This window comes from Tiliqua scincoides, chromosome 1 (assembly GCF_035046505.1).
Source record: "Tiliqua scincoides isolate rTilSci1 chromosome 1, rTilSci1.hap2, whole genome shotgun sequence".
Taxonomy (NCBI): Eukaryota; Metazoa; Chordata; class Lepidosauria; order Squamata; family Scincidae; genus Tiliqua; species Tiliqua scincoides.
In genome coordinates this window covers 134,000,447-134,016,533 of record NC_089821.1, presented here as the reverse complement: position 1 = coordinate 134,016,533, position 16,087 = coordinate 134,000,447, and the positions used below count along the sequence as shown (strand labels likewise).

The 16,087-nt window shown below is 42.6% G+C and overlaps 2 pseudogenes; both read left to right on the top strand.

Annotated features, from left to right (window-relative positions):
• The first annotated feature begins 15,367 nt into the window (after positions 1 to 15,367).
• LOC136637754 (5S ribosomal RNA) lies at positions 15,368 to 15,483 on the top strand (annotated as a pseudogene).
• A 103-nt stretch (positions 15,484 to 15,586) lies between these two features.
• LOC136638289 (5S ribosomal RNA) lies at positions 15,587 to 15,706 on the top strand (annotated as a pseudogene).
• Positions 15,707 to 16,087: the final 381 nt, after the last annotated feature.

Below are 16,087 nucleotides of genomic sequence, written 5' to 3'. Positions count from 1 at the left end.
TGGACTCTGCCTCCCCGTCTACACGTTCATGTTAATAATACTGAAAATAATATTTCAAGGAGCTCAGGGAGGACAGGAGGGCTTTTTCAAGTGTGGGAAAGCATGCTTTGGTGCTCTGCCTGTCGAGTATAACTGTTTGTGTTCCATTCTTGGTCTTGCTGCTGGGTGGCAGGTGTGCAGGGGTCCCCACTAATACCAGACACCACCTCCACTGGTAGTACCATCTCCACTGGTTGAGAAATACTGAACTAGGTCAAATGTGTTGTTTTCTTTGAAATATGTTAAGATTTTACAGGATCTTGAAAGATATATTTTAGACTTTTGGAGAGTGACAGTACTAAAATGGGTGGCATTTCTTTGTCTCAGAAGATTTAACCTACTTAAGGAAAGACAGGAATGTAATTATTACTATTTTGTAAAAACTAAATGTACAGTTAATCTAGCAAGAGAAGGAGAAATATGGCAGAAATTAAATCATTAGAGTCCCAATGTCAGCTAATCTAAATGCAAACAGCATGTAAAAACCAAATCAGTGAGGATTCTGATTCAAGGAAGCAATTGAATTTCAGACTGGAATAAGCAGGTGCAGGTCACAATTTCAGATGCAAATACAACAGAATAATCAACAAAAGGCCTAACAATCATAATTGAAAACTAAAAAAAAAAACTAATAGCAAAACCTTGATACTTGCCAAAAAAAATTTTGTTTAGCTTTTCTGTCTAATCACAGTCTGTGACAGAAGGTTTTCTTTGTAGTTTCATCAGACAACCATACAAGAAGAAAGTTGTGGTCATACTAGATATAACATTAAATGTGTTATTTAGGGGCATTTTCTCTTTAAAATAGCAGCCCCTCTGATCTCTGGTTTGCAGCACAGAGACAGGGGATGTTTAACCCTTTACCTCAAGTAATATTTCTATTGAAAATTCCTCTATGAGCCACTTGATTTTCCTAAGGTACCATGGAAGTAAATGGTGCCTTGTGAATTCGCAGCAGCTTTGGCAGCAGAGTGCTGGGGGTTATTTTGGAAAACAGTGAAAGGTACTGTTAATACTCCTTCCTTCCACACTGCAGTCCCACTCTGAATTAGGCCCCAGTGTTCCTGTTATTTTAAAGAGAAAATGATTCATTGCCTGGTTCAGATACTAATATAAGTGCTATTGTTGTCTCTAGGGCAGTGGTTCTCAAACTGGGGGAAGGCCAAGGGAGGGCGAGGGGAGGTGCTTTTGACTTACGTTATGTAGGCAGGGCTTACCTACAGGCAAGTTTGGGGAGCCCTGCACAGCCCTCTGCAGCACTCTTCGAGGCTTGGAACATTCAGAAACAGCAAAAGCAAAGCATCTCCTGCAAAACAGAAGTGCTCTGCGTCCAATTTTTCTGAACATTCCAAGCCTTGAGGAGCGCTGTGCAGGGCTCCCCACACCTCCTGCAGCCTGCTGCAGTCCTGCCTACATAACATAAGTCAAAAGCACCTCTCTCACCCCCCCATATGAACACGATCCTAGGGGTCGTTTCCCTGCCTTTCCCCTTTCCCCACCTCGTAAAGGGATGGGGGAACCTTTACATGAACTGGTGCGTCGCAACCCACCAGTTTGAGAACCACTGCTCTAGGGGCAATAGTGTATATATTCTCAAAATATTAACACCTATACATGAATATATATTTAAAATAGCTTTATTTTTGCCTAACGTCTAACAATGTGTATTAGCCTCTGAATCCAGACTAAAAATTGGAGAATTGTAGTATATGTGTCATAACAAAAATCCTTTGGAAAACTGTACTGCATTTTTAAAAATTGAAATTTAAAAATAAATACAACATAGACCTCCAGTTTGAACTCTCAACGGTATAACACCAGTTTATCCTCTACATCTTTTATCTAAATCTTAGCGAAGCTACCCAATCAATCAATTCCTGAGACACAGCACAAATCAATGAGTAAGCCACTCACACCTTCCAAATTCAACAAAATACTGTTGTTAGAGTTACCCTTCAATAAACTTTCATAAACGAAAGTCTCAAAAGATGCCAAATCTGAATGACTGAAGCCCCTTGTAATATTTTGTTGCACATAACTCTGCCGCCAAGAATCATAAAAGATAAACACCATATGAAATATGTTCTTGATGGGCAAGAACTTTAGTGACATCATTTTGCTGTCAATTAAGAAACTGAGGGCACAATCCTAACCAGGACTACTCAGAAGTATGTTCTATTTTGTTCAATGAGGCTTACTGTCAGGAAAGTGTGGTTAGGATTGCAGCCTGAGACTAGAGAAAGCATACCAAATATTGATGTGATGTAAACATGGCCTAACTGGGACCATCAGATTGATCTCCCAAATCCTGCTTTCAACACCTCACATATTAGAAGTGAAGAAAAAAATCACATTTTGAATTCTGCATTTAATCCTCAGACTCCCAAGGTAGTTCACAACAGATCACAAATATAATAATAAAACATATACTAAAACCATAAATTTTTAAAATAAAATTAAAATTTATAGCTAAAATTAAACATATATAAAATCCAACTTATCTCCCTGTGCAGAGGAGAGGTGCCAACAAGGTGCCCACTGAAACCCATGGGAGAGTTTCAGCCTATGGAGGTCTTTTGGGGGTAAGGAAATGTTTGTTCCTCTGGCATGGGGTAAGTCTGCTCTGGCTCACTGGATATACTCAAACCTGTACCAGCTATATAGCTGGTGCAAGTCTGCATGGACCCAGGTTGGGAAATCAAAACTGGGAAGGGGGTTAGTATATCAGTGTGCACTACTGCCACTGATTCTAACCCCTTCCTGGTCCTGATCCGCTCTCCTCCCTGTCCCATCTCCTCCCTGTTCTTCTCTGTCATTGCCCCTTTCCACCCTTTCCCTACCTTGTTGCCTTCTGCAACAGCCCTGAAAGGTCTTTCAGCACTGGAACAAGCATTCTGGTAGCACAAGATCAGGTTAGAATTGGGCCATAAGTCTGCTGTGGCAAATAGCAACAACAATCATTAACATTGAATAATCAGCCTGATCATTCAACATTAACATTAATCAGCCTGAAGAGGCTAAACATGTGAGATAAATTACATATGAAAAGAACAACAGCAGGAAATGAGGTAAGAACTTATTGATGTGTCAGTAAAGAGGAATCCCTTTATTTAATAAATGTCAATTTCTTATCTAGTGTTTTTATTAATATAAGGCAATGGCTAATAATAGCTGTAATGTGGCATGTAGCATGGCCCTGACACAGAGAGATGTTTCTTTCTGACAACCAAATCAGTGACTGTAGAAGGCAGCCTTTCATTTAATTGTTAAATGGAAATGTATGCAATCCTGAGAAACATTAAAGGAGATGGGTGGCTCTTAAATTTTCCAAATGCTCTTAATGCTATATTAAAAAGACCCATCAAAACCCATTCATTTCATGTCTTAGATGGGCAGCACAATCCTAAATCCGCATGGTGATGCAGTGGTGCTGGTGCGGACTACACTGCATCCTGGGGGGATTTTCAGCTGTTGGAGGTCTCCTTGGGGTAAAGGGAAATTTGTCCCTTGCTCCAGGGTAAACCCCAGCAGTCACTATGAGTTAACTTGGAACTGTGCCAGTGATATTGTTGAGGGTGGATCAGGCCCAGGAAGGGGATTTGGATTCAGTGCATGCCACCATCACTGAACAGATCCTCACAGGCCCATTCCACTCATCTCTGCCCCATCTCCTCCACGTTCCACCTTTCCCCTGCTCTGTTCCACCCCCCTCCCTGACCTCTCCCATTCCATTCTGCCCCTAAGCAGAGTTTGCCTACTCTGGTGGGCCTCTCCACTGTTCAGTTTCTCACCACTGTGCTGGCTTCCTTCACTTCCACAAAGTGCTTCATGGAGCTTTTGTGGCAGCCTGCACCAGCAGAATGCATGTTCCACCAGTGCAAGGGTTGGACAGAATTGGAGGGTAAAGGAGAAAAAAGTGGAAGGCATATAATTAAGGGTAAGAACTTGTTCCTTTCTATTTTTAATAGGCCTGTATCAATTGGTGATAAAAGCCATTGCAATGCATTAAGTATTCTGAAACAGCCACCTGAGTTCTTCACTACCTTGGCATTGTAAAGCTCCAGAAAAACCTGAGATCTGGTAACCCTATTGGGGAGAACACTCAATGTTCTTGTTTATTTTGTCCTTTGTCTTATTTGGCTCTTCCTATAGAGAGGATGGAGACTATTAGTCATATGTAATCCTTGCTTATACAACCATCATGACTTAGCATTTCCATACTAGTGGCCACTCTCAATGAAGTAAAAGAAACGGTAACTGGAACTGCAAAATACTGTACATGTTTAAACGTTTCTAAAATTGTGTTTCTTGTTCATTATATGCTCTCAGTCCCTTCCCATGTTGTGGGACACTGAATGACGAAAGTGGCAGTACAGACCATCAACTGGTCACAGCCTCTAACAGATAAAACAGAATTGATATTATTATTATTATTATTATTACTACTACTACTACTACTACTACTACTACTACTACTAACAGTATTTATATACTGCTTTTCAATAAAAGTTCACAAAGCGGTTTTGTGAATATGGGAAAAGGTTTCTTTGAGACAGAATATCACAAGAGTTTAGATTAACATTGAACAAGTGAGATCCCATACGATGAGGAAGAGGGGCAATGCTCTGTGGGATGTGGGTGTGGGGTGAGGAGCTGAATAAATGCTCGCTGTCCAGGATGCCTAACCTTCAAGGATCATCGTATTTTTCTGGCAATATTGCTGTACATGTTTCTTCACAGCAGCACATCAGGATTGCTGACTAAAATCACAGAGTAGAAAGTAGACAAGTCAGTTACAGCTGAGTACATTGCACAGGGCAGGACTTGGAATATACGCAATAAGAGATCAACTAAAAATAGCCCACAAGGAGATAATTTCTGTAAGGTGAATATATTTGCTAGACATTGTTTCCAGCGCTAGAAGCCATTATTCTGAGAATCACTGAAGGCTGCAAAATGTATTCTAAATTGTATTCAGAATGTATTCTAAACACAAATGTACCAGTCATAATAAAACTGAATTGCTACATATTCTTTGCAATAAAAATGTAGTCCAAAGAAAGATATTGGCTTCTGGGCATGCTTTAAAATGTACTGCTTCACTTCATTGTAAACCTAATGAAAAGCCACTAAGGAATAATATTGTAAAGATTATTTGACATTATTTGTTCAGAAACTACAAAGAAAGATAGTTTAGTATGCTGAAGAAGGACATATGTATCTCTACAGGGGACATCTATGGCGTAGATAATAATGATCATTGTTAGGCAGTGATGTGGAGGGGGAATTTTCCATTTCTAAAGACATAAAATAATATTGGCAACATATGGATACCAATATAAATTGCACACATTTAAATTGAAATTAAATTTTTCCAGGTCATTTTCAAGTGATTATCCCTATTGATGCGTGCAGATGTGCATGCACACACCCTTATTGACTTGTAAATGGGGCCAGATAGTAATCCAAACCAAAAATCAAGGCATGAATTCACCTGATTAGAATTCAGCTTCTGCGGGCCAGTGCGTGTCCCTGCACTGGCACAGCCAACTCTAGATGAGGTGTGAACATGCTTTATGGCACATTTGCGACCCTCCTGGGGCAGTGCAAGAGACTTGCGCCAGCCCAAGGTACACTCTGGATTGCGCCCTAAAAGCAAATCTAGAACACTTTGTTGAGACTATGGAGTAAATGTGTAAGTAGATTCTATACAAAAATACCATTATGGATCTCTCCACAAGAAGCTTTTTTTGGTTGTTGTTTAGATTCTACAGAAACTTGGTTATCATATAGAAATTTAATAATTTTTACACACTGAATAAAGGATGAAGACAAGAAAGGTGATTTTAGAAGAAGGATTCAGTTGTCAATGGTTTCAGTATATACAGCTTTTGGAGAGATTCAAAATGGATAAGAAAATGTATGGTTTTGAAAATTGTATGTCTCTATTGGAGAGTCAACAATTTCTGGTAGAAGAACAAGCCATTCCCAAAATGTATAAGGGCCCAATCCTATGCTTGGCGGCACGGCTCTGTGCCGCCGAGCACTGTTGCAAACATGCCATAAGGCAAGTTTGCCAGCCTCACCGCCGGGCTCTCGCCAGTGCTAGCCCAGCACTGGGCTGGCTGGTGCTGGGCTAGTGCTGGGCGGTCGCCCAGCTTCCGTGGCTTGGCAGTCTTCCAGACCACCAATCTGTGGAACGGTAGGCAGGGCAGGACGGGGCAGGGAGGAGGCATTCCGGGGAGGGGGGAGGTTGGCAGGACATGAAGAGAGGGCAGGGAGGAGGTGTGACAGGGAGGTGTGATGTGGGGAGGGGGTGGGCTGGAGGCATGCCTGGGGACGGATCGGAGGCGGATCCATGGAGCTCCGCTCCGTAGGATCCAAGGTGCTCGGATAGGGCCGCATGCCCTACACAAGTGCCTTTACCTTACTGCCAACCTTTTGGTCGGCGGTAAAGTGAGTAGCCCCATTGTGGGGCTGCTTACCTTACTTGGGGGAAGGGGACGAAAGTCCCCTTCTCCCTAGGCGCCTCCCACAGTATCTTGGGAGGCACAGGATCCGGTGGCAGCCCTTCTCGGTGCCACAGAGCCCGGGGCTGTAACTTATTGTTAAATTATGAGGCAGAAGAGGAACAGGTTAAAGCAGTGGTTTTCACACATTTAGCACCAGGACCCACTTTTTAGAATAAGAAACTGTCAGGACCCACTGGAAGTGATGTCATGACCAGAAGTGACATCATCAAGCAGGAAAATTTTTAACAATCCTAGGCTGCAATCCTAGCAACACTTACCCAGGAGTAAGTCCCACTGTCTGTCATTGTTAAAAGAATATACATAGTAGCTTGTTCAAAGTACAGGTCTGTGTTATTTTCCCAAATACAGTCACATGCCATGGTAGCATCAAGTCTAATATATTAAAAATAAAACATTGAAATGAATGGGGACCCATCTGAAATTGGCTCAGGACCCACTAGGACCCAACCCACAATTTGAGAAACAAGGAGTATATGATATATTGGGTGAGAAATGTTGGTCATGAGATATTAATGGATCAATGGAAGAGCTTGTGAATTAAAGGATTAAAATTTACATTAAATGTAAATCTTAAAGAGAACTTTTATAAAATGATGTATAGATGGTATTTGACATCAGGTAAATTGTCAAAAATGTATGAAAAATTATCAAGCAGATGTTGGAAGTGTGTAAGACAAGAACAAACATTTTATCATATGTGGTGGACTTGTCCAAAAGCGAAAAAATATTGGGCTTTGATACACCAGCAAATGCAGCTGATACTTAAGGTAAATTTACAGATGAAATCAGACTTTTTTTGTTGGGAATATTGGATGATTCGATTCAGAAAGACTATGAAACTATGTCTTTATATATGACAACCGCTGCAAGAATATTATATGCCAAATACTGGAAAGTTCCAGTGATACTTGCACTGGAAAAATGGTAGCTAAAGGTATTGGAACTGGCAGAAATGGATAAACTTACAATTCTTCTTGTAGGGCAGGAGGTCTGGTCTAGAGGGTAGAGCCTCCATTTGCCTGAAGATAACATCCACAAGGTCGCCAGTTCGAGGCCACCAGCACCATGCGACCTTGAAGCAGCTGACAAGCTGAAGCCAAGCTATTCCATCTGCTCTGAGCGTGGGAGGATGGAGGCCAGAATGTGAAACCAGATCAGAAGGAAACATCTGAATGTTGTGGTTCTTGAAAGAAAGAACCTTCTTTCAATTGTAAAAATCCCTACGGGGATTTAAATAAGCCTGCCTATGTAAACCGACTATAAAGTCTTGAATAAAGACCAAGAAAGGTGGTATATAAATACCTGTATTATTATTATTATTATTATTATTATTATTATTATTATTATTATTATTATTATTATTATTAAGACAAATCAGTAAAAACTTTTATGGACAACTGGAAACCATTCATGGACTTCCTGTGCATCAAGGGGATAATGGGACAAATAACTTATGGATTCAATGAATAGATAAGGGATTTAATTTTTATTTTTTTCTCATTCTTCTTTGGTGTTAAGTAATAGACTGTTTAAGATCTGATTGCTAATATGTTTTATGATTTTGTAGTAGAACAAAGAAATGTAGATCAAGATCTCTGCACTTGCCAAACGTAATATCTTTACTTTTTAAGTTTTTTATTTGTTCTTAATAATTTTTTTTTCAAAAATAGCTTCGTTAATGTGGGAGAGGGCAGCCGGCAGACAACCCATCAATCATTCCTTCTCCAGGCACTTAAAACAGCTTCAGTCCAAGGCCTGATCCCTCTGTCCTGCATTACAAAGGATCAGCAAGGCTGTTTTTAAATCACTGAGCAAAGGGACATTGTTTTTTAAATGGATTTCCTTTAACACAATTTTTGCAACCATGTGGGTTCTGGGAACGGACTCTGCTTGTACAGGGAAATACAATGACATTTTCCTTTAAACTTTTATAAGATAAGAACAGCAATATGATGACATGGAAAAGAGCTTAATACTATGGAGCAAATCCAGTGCCTCCTGCGCTACTGCGGGAGGCACCTCGGGAGAAGGGGACATTCGCCCCCTTCCCCTGAGTAAGGTATGCAGCCCTGCAATGGGGCTACTCACTACCCTCCACGAGTGCCCTGAATCCTGCGGAGCAGAGCTTCGCGGATCCTCCTCCCTCCCTCCCTCCCCCCGGGCAAGCCTCCCACCCAACCCCCGGCACACCTCCTTCTACCCTCTCTCTGCCCCCTGCTGGCATTCCCCCTCCCTGGAACGCCTCCTCCCCGCCCCCGCCTACTGTTCTGCAGCTTGGCGGTCCGGGAGACCACCGAGCCGCGGGAGCTGGGCAACCACCCTGTGCTAGCCCAGCACCAGCCTGCGCTGGGCTAGCACTGGTGGAAGCCTGGCGGTGGGCCCCACAAATAAGAACATAAGAACATAAGAACAGCCCCACTGGATCAGGCCATAGGCCCATCTAGTCCAGCTTCCTGTATCTCGCAGCGGCCCACCAAATGCCCCAGGGAGCACACCAGATAACAAGAGACCTCATCCTGGTGCTCTCCCCTACATCTGGCATTCTGACTTAACCCATTCCTAAAATCAGGAGGTTGCGCATACACATCATGGCTTGTACCCCATAATGGATTTTTCCTCCAGAAACTCGACCAATCCCCTTTTAAAGGCGTCTAGGCTAGACGCCAGCACCACATCCTGTGGCAAGGAGTTCCACAGACCGACCACGCGCTGAGTAAAGAAATATTTTCTTTTGTCTGTCCTAACCCGCCCAACACTCAATTTTAGTGGATGTCCCCTGGTTCTGGTATTATGTGAGAGTGTAAAGAGCATCTCCCTATCCACTCTGTCCATCCCCTGCATAATTTTGTATGTCTCAATCATGTCCCCCCTCAAGTGTCTCTTTTCTAGGCTGAAGAGGCCCAAACGCCGTAGCCTTTCCTCATAAGGAAGGTGCCCCAGCCCCGTAATCATCTTAGTCACTCTCTTTTGCACCTTTTCCATTTCCACTATGTCTTTTTTGAGATGCGGCGACCAGAACTGGACACAATACTCCAGGTGTGGCCTTACCATCGATTTGTACAACAGCATTATAATACTAACCGTTTTGTTCTCAATACCCTTCCTAATGATCCCAAGCATAGAATTGGCCTTCTTCACTGCCACCGCACATTGGATCGACACTTTCATCGACCTGTCCACCACCACCCCAAGATCTCTCTCCTGATCTGTCACAGACAGCTCAGAACCCATCAGCCTATATCTAAAGTTTGGATTTTTTGCCCCAATGTGCATGACTTTACACTTACTGACATTGAAGCGCATCTGCCATTTTGCTGCCCATTCTGCCAGTCTGGAGAGATCCTTCTGGAGCTCCTCACAATCACTTCTGGTCTTTACCACTCGGAAAAGTTTGGTGTCGTCTGCAAACTTAGCCACTTCACTGCTCAACCCTGTCTCCAGGTCATTTATGAAGAGGTTGAAAAGCACCGGTCCCAGGACAGATCCTTGGGGCACACCACTTTTCACCTCTCTCCATTGTGAAAATTGCCCATTGACACCCACTCTCTGCTTCCTGGCCTCCAACCAGTTCTCAATCCACGAGAGGACCTGTCCTCTAATTCCCTGACTGTGGAGTTTTTTCAGTAGCCTTTGGTGAGGGACCGTGTCAAACGCCTTCTGAAAGTCCAGATATATAATGTCCACGGGTTCTCCCGCATCCACATGCCTGTTGACCTTTTCAAAGAATTCTATAAGGTTTGTGAGGCAAGACTTACCCTTATAGAAGCCATGCTGACTCTCCCTCAGCAAGGCCTGTTCGTCTATGTGTTTTGAGATCCTATCTTTGATGAGGCATTCCACCATCTTACCCGGTATGGATGTTAGGCTGACCGGCCTATAGTTTCCCGGGTCCCCCCTCTTTCCCTTTTTAAAAATAGGCGTGACATTTGCTATCCTCCAATCTTCTGGTACCGTGGCCGTTTTGAGGGACAAGTTGCATACCTTAGTCAAGAGATCTGCAACTTCATTCTTCAATTCCTTAATAACCCTTGGGTGTATGCCATCAGGGCCCGGTGACTTATTGATCTTTAATTTATCGATCAGGTCTGAAACATCTTCTCTTTTAACCTCTATCTGACTTAACTCCTCGGTTAGGAGGGGCCGTTCGGGCAGCGGTATCTGCCCAAGGTCTTCTGCCGTGAAGACAGATGCAAAGAACTCATTTAATTTCTCTGCCATCTCTAAGTCTCCTTTTATCTCCCCTTTCCCTCCCTCACCATCCAGAGGGCCAACCGCTTCTCTGGCGGGTTTCCTGCTTCTAACATATTTGAAGAAGCTTTTATTATTCCCCTTAATGTTGCTGGCCATGCGTTCCTCATAGTCTCGCTTGGCCTCCCCTATCACCTTCTTACATTTCTTTTGCCACAGTTTATGTTCCTTTTTATTCTCTTCATTAGGGCAAGACTTCCATTTACGGAAGGAAGCTTCCTTGCCCTTCACAGCCTCTCTAACTTGGCTGGTTAGCCATGCGGGCACTCTCCTGGATTTAGTGGAACCCTTCTTTCTTTGCGGTATACACCTCTGCTGGGCCTCTATTACTGTTGTTTTAAGCAGCCTCCATTGCACTCTGGAGAGACTGGACTCTTTTTACCCTCCCTTTCAACCTCCTTCTAACCAGCCTCCTCATTTGAGGGAAGTCCGCCCGTCGGAAGTCAAGGGTTTTTGTTAGAGATTTGCCTGGTATTCTTCCCCCAACGTGCACGTCAAATGTGCCTTATGACACGTTTGCGACTGTGCTCGGTGGTATGTAGCCGTGCCGCCGAGCACAGGATTGGGCTCTGAGACTTTTGAGATACAAAAAGGAATGAGACAAGGATGTCCATTATCACCACTCTGATATATATTGGTATTGGAAGTGCTGAACAAAGACATCAGATAAGGGGTGAAAATTAAAAATGAAGCCTTCAAATTGAGAGCTTTTGAGGTTGATATGGTAATTTCATTAGAAAATCATTTGAGAGATGGCAGAGCTATTGATGATTAAATTGAAAGAATCTGGAGCATTAGCAGGTTTTAAAATTAATAAACAGAAAAAATTTTTAATAAAAAATATGAGTATTCAAGATCACGCAGAGTTGCTGAACAAGATAGGTTACAAGATTGAGAAGAAGGTAAAGTATTTAGGTATTACTTTGACAAGTAACAATTGTATGTTATTTCAAAGTGAATGTATGGAATGAAATTTAAAAGGATTTTATAAGATGGTAAGGATTGAACTTGTCTTCGATGGGAAGAACTTCTGTAACTAAGATGAATGTCTTTCCAAAAATCTTTTTATTTCAGGCAATATCGGTTATATTATCCAATGCCCCACTTAAGCAATGGCAGAAAGATCTCAAAATATATATGGCAAAGTAAAAAACTAAGAGTCAAATTTAAGATTTTGCAGAATTTGATTAGGTGTACCAGACCTGAAAGCATATTATGCAGCATGTGGTTGAAAGAATTATGCACCTGGTTGAAAGAATGGTTGTTATGAAATAATATTTGGTTGCTATCTTCTGCACCTTTCCAAGTTCTATTATGTCCTTTTTGAGATGTGGCAACCAGAACTGGATGCAAAATCACTCATCAAGCTGTCCACCATTGAGCACCAGCACACCAAGATCTGATCCGCCACAGACAGGTCATAGACACAGACAGTAACTCTTCATAGACTGAGTCCTGCATTTTCATCAATTGTTTTCTTTTAGCCATACTTTTTCTACCTCTCAGACCATCAGCATATAATAGTGAACCCTTCTATACTTTATTTACTTCTCTCAAGAATTTTAGCACAATCAAACAAAAATTCAGCTAAGATTGCAGCATATTACAATGAGCCAAAATAGGGAAGGTAACTGTCAAAATATGGCAACCAAGATTGAGCCCTATATAGACAATAGTTTCTGAATAATAGAGCCAACATGTTGTGAATTGCACAGTCCTCTCTCATTTCTTATGGTGCTGGTTTTACTACCATGCAGGCAAGCAATGTTTTAGGACAGTGGTACTCACACTTTTTAGAATGAGAATCTGACAGGACCCACCAGAAGTGATATCATGACTGGAAGTGAAATCGTCAAGCAGGACAATTTTTAACAATCCTAGGCTGCAATCCTACACACATTTACCTAGCAGTACCATTTACATAGTAGCTTGTTAAAAGTACAGGTCCCCAAATGCAGTCACATACGATGGTAGCATCAACTCTAATATATTAAAAATTAAAAAATGAAATAAATAATACTATTATTATTATTATTATTATTATTATTATTATTAATATTATTAAATGGGGACCCACTTGAAATTGGCTTGTGACCTACCTAGTGGGTCCTGATCCTCAGTGTGAGAAACACTGATTTAGAAAAAGTGGATGACGTGTGAAGGCTGGAGGAAGCTATCAAGTTGAACATTAATGCCCCAAATCCTTAAATTTGTATTACCAGCAGTGTCAGTTATACACATTTTTCATCTATGAAACTATAAGTTTCATGCTTATCATGTTGTTTTATGGAAGCACAAGGGAATTTTATAGGGCACAGTCAGGTCAGGAATAAATTCTGCTCAAATGATGAGATCTACTGAGCTTTGCTAGAATATCCACTCCCTTTTTATCAGGTATGAGGAACAGAGCTGGTATATTCTTTCAAAAATATCTTAAGGATTAAATGGCATGTAACTAATTTCCCTTGCAAACACTGGTATCCAGACAGCAGTAGAAAACTGCATGTAACCCCCCCCCCCCACACACACACACACCTAACTAATCACATTGCTTGAACCTGGTTGTTTTTTGTGCATCTTGTCCCTGCAGAGCATGCAGTCATTAAAGTACTTCCAAGGCTGGAATAAGATGGAGGACATGCCCCTGGACTGAATAGAAGGAGTCCAAGGAAGGAGGACATGGCAAATAGGTGTGGCTTATGTCATCTACTGTGTGTGAGCAACACCCTTCTTTTGTAAACCTGGATTCTATTTCATCCAAACAAAAACATTAACCAAGATATGCCCAACTTGCAGTGGGGAGGTTGGAAGGGCGTTTCAGTGATCACACCAGCCTCTAAGCAGGGCTTACACTGTCCTGCCTTGGACCATTTTCCTCCCAGAAGTAGCTTCAGGCTGATTCACTTTATGCCAAGGCTGGCACAACATTGAGCTGTCAGCTTGACTCAAGCATGGAACAAACAGATGAAAGACTTTTCCAAAATGCATGCTGACAAACACTTTTAATATTTGAAAAGACAAGAGATAAAGGCCTCAAAATGTAGCACCCTGTGAAAGCAGCACTGTGCACACGTCAAACTAACTAAAGATACACAAGAAATAAATCTAAACCTGGGGCAGAAGGGTCGGATTACCACCTGACCATACTTTTAAATGAACAGTCATACTTCACCTGACCATATGCCACTGTGCCACTGACTGTACAAAGGATCACACGTGAAGTCAACTCCAAAGCTACTATGGTTTTAGCAAGCCCAGTTACCTGACTTCCAAAGAGTGCACTATCGACCCAGAGCCATAGGGATTCCTATCACTATGCCACAATGGTGTTAGGTGTGGCTATCCAACTTGCTGCATGGACCTGTACAATTGCAGCCACCCAGTTTCAGCAGCCACCCAGTTTTGGACACAGTGATGATGTCATCACCACGTGTTTGGAAAATAGTTGGCAGAATTCTCAGGGAAGGGCAGGGCAGAGAGGGGAAAAAATAGCAGAAGGGTGATAGAAGGGAGGAGACATGGAAGAGAGCATAGTGAAAAGGATATCCAGGAAAAGGCGGCTGGTGGCCGAGCAAGAAGGAGAACAGTAAGCAGGTGAGAAGCATGACAATGGAGCGAAAGAGTTTGTCAGGAGAAGGAAAGAGAAAGGAAGGAGATAGAAGATGGACGATACTGGGTAGAAATACAAATGACAGAAGAAAGGGAGAAGGAATCTCTCCCACTGCTGGCTAGGAAAAGGGACTAGATGTCAGGGGGAAAGTGGGAAAGGACAATACTTACAGCTCCAGGATGGCTGAGCTTAGTGGCGTAGCTAATGATCGTGTAGCCTGGTGCCAAGCTCAAAATGTTGCCCTGGAAGTGATGTCACAACTGGAAGTGACGTCAGGCTCAAGCTTTTTAAAAAATAAAAATGAGAAGGAACCCACCTCCCCCCCCCCAGCAGCTCACTACGCACTTGCTGTGCTGCCTCCCCCCAGTCAGTGGCATAACTAAGGCATCTATGTGCTACTTGGGGTCAAAGAAGATTTGTAGCCTCCCCAGACAAAATCAAATTTAATTAAGTAAATAAATAAAAAGTGTGCACCTTATTGGTTCGAAACACTGTGCTGGGGTGAAGAGGGGTGAAGAAGGGTGAAGAGGGATGGTTATATTTAGCATGAGGGACACCACTTGAAAAGGTGCCTTTTTACCAGTGAGCACGGGTAACTGTATTAAGATACATGGAAATGTGAGTTGACTCATATTAACACCTTATTAGTTTCAGGCTGTATCATGATAACATGTCAATGACATTATAACATGTCATTGGCTCTCAGAACAATCAGTCTCATAGGTCAGTTTTGAGTTAAGAAAATCCACTTTTTGTTCCATATGATAGTTGTGTATTCATTTTCTGGTTAACTGGCCATAACTTTTGATAGAATACAGATATTCCAATGCAGTTTGCTTCATTGCATTCAGCATTAAATTATCTTTCCAATGATATATAACATGATGGTGTTATTCATACATACCAAGATTTTCACAATTTTGGTCACTACTGTCAAGCTTAGTTTGTTGCCTTGCACATGCCTGATCTCGTCTGATCTTGGAAGCTAAGCAGGGTCAGGCCTGGTTAGTACTTGGATGGGAGACCGCCTGGGAATACCAGGTGCTGTAGGCTTATACCATAGTCTTTCGAGACTGAAGGTTGCCAACCAATCAATCATAGCCTATTCTCCACTCTGAAGTCTCTCAGAGCACCAAACAATTATAAGACACACACAGTTAACAGCAACTGTTACCCTGCACATGCCCAATCTTGTCTGATCTTGGAAGCTAAGCAGGGTCAGGCCTGGTTAGTACTTGGATGGGAGACTGCCTGGGAATACCGGGTGCTGTAGGCTTATACCATAGTCTTTCGAGACTGAAGGTTGCCAACCAACCAACCAGTTTGTTGCCCCCCTAAAGCTTGATGCCCAGTGCAACTGCTACCCCTGCACCCTCTTAGCTATGCCACTGGCTGAGCTAATTCCCCAAAGGGGTGTGAGTGTGAGAACCTCTCTACAAGCCCTCCACAGGAGAAGACTTTAACCCTTAGGGTAGCAGTTTTCAAACTCTCAGGGAGAGTTTGAACAGCAGTAAGTCCTTGTGGGGGCGGGGGGAGGTAGCAACACGATCCCCAGGGGGCTCATGGACTGGGATGCACTCACCAGTCCCTGCAGCAGCCTTTCTGGGGTGTGGGGACCCTGTGCAAGGGTCTGCAGGGCTCCCCAGGTCTTGAAAAG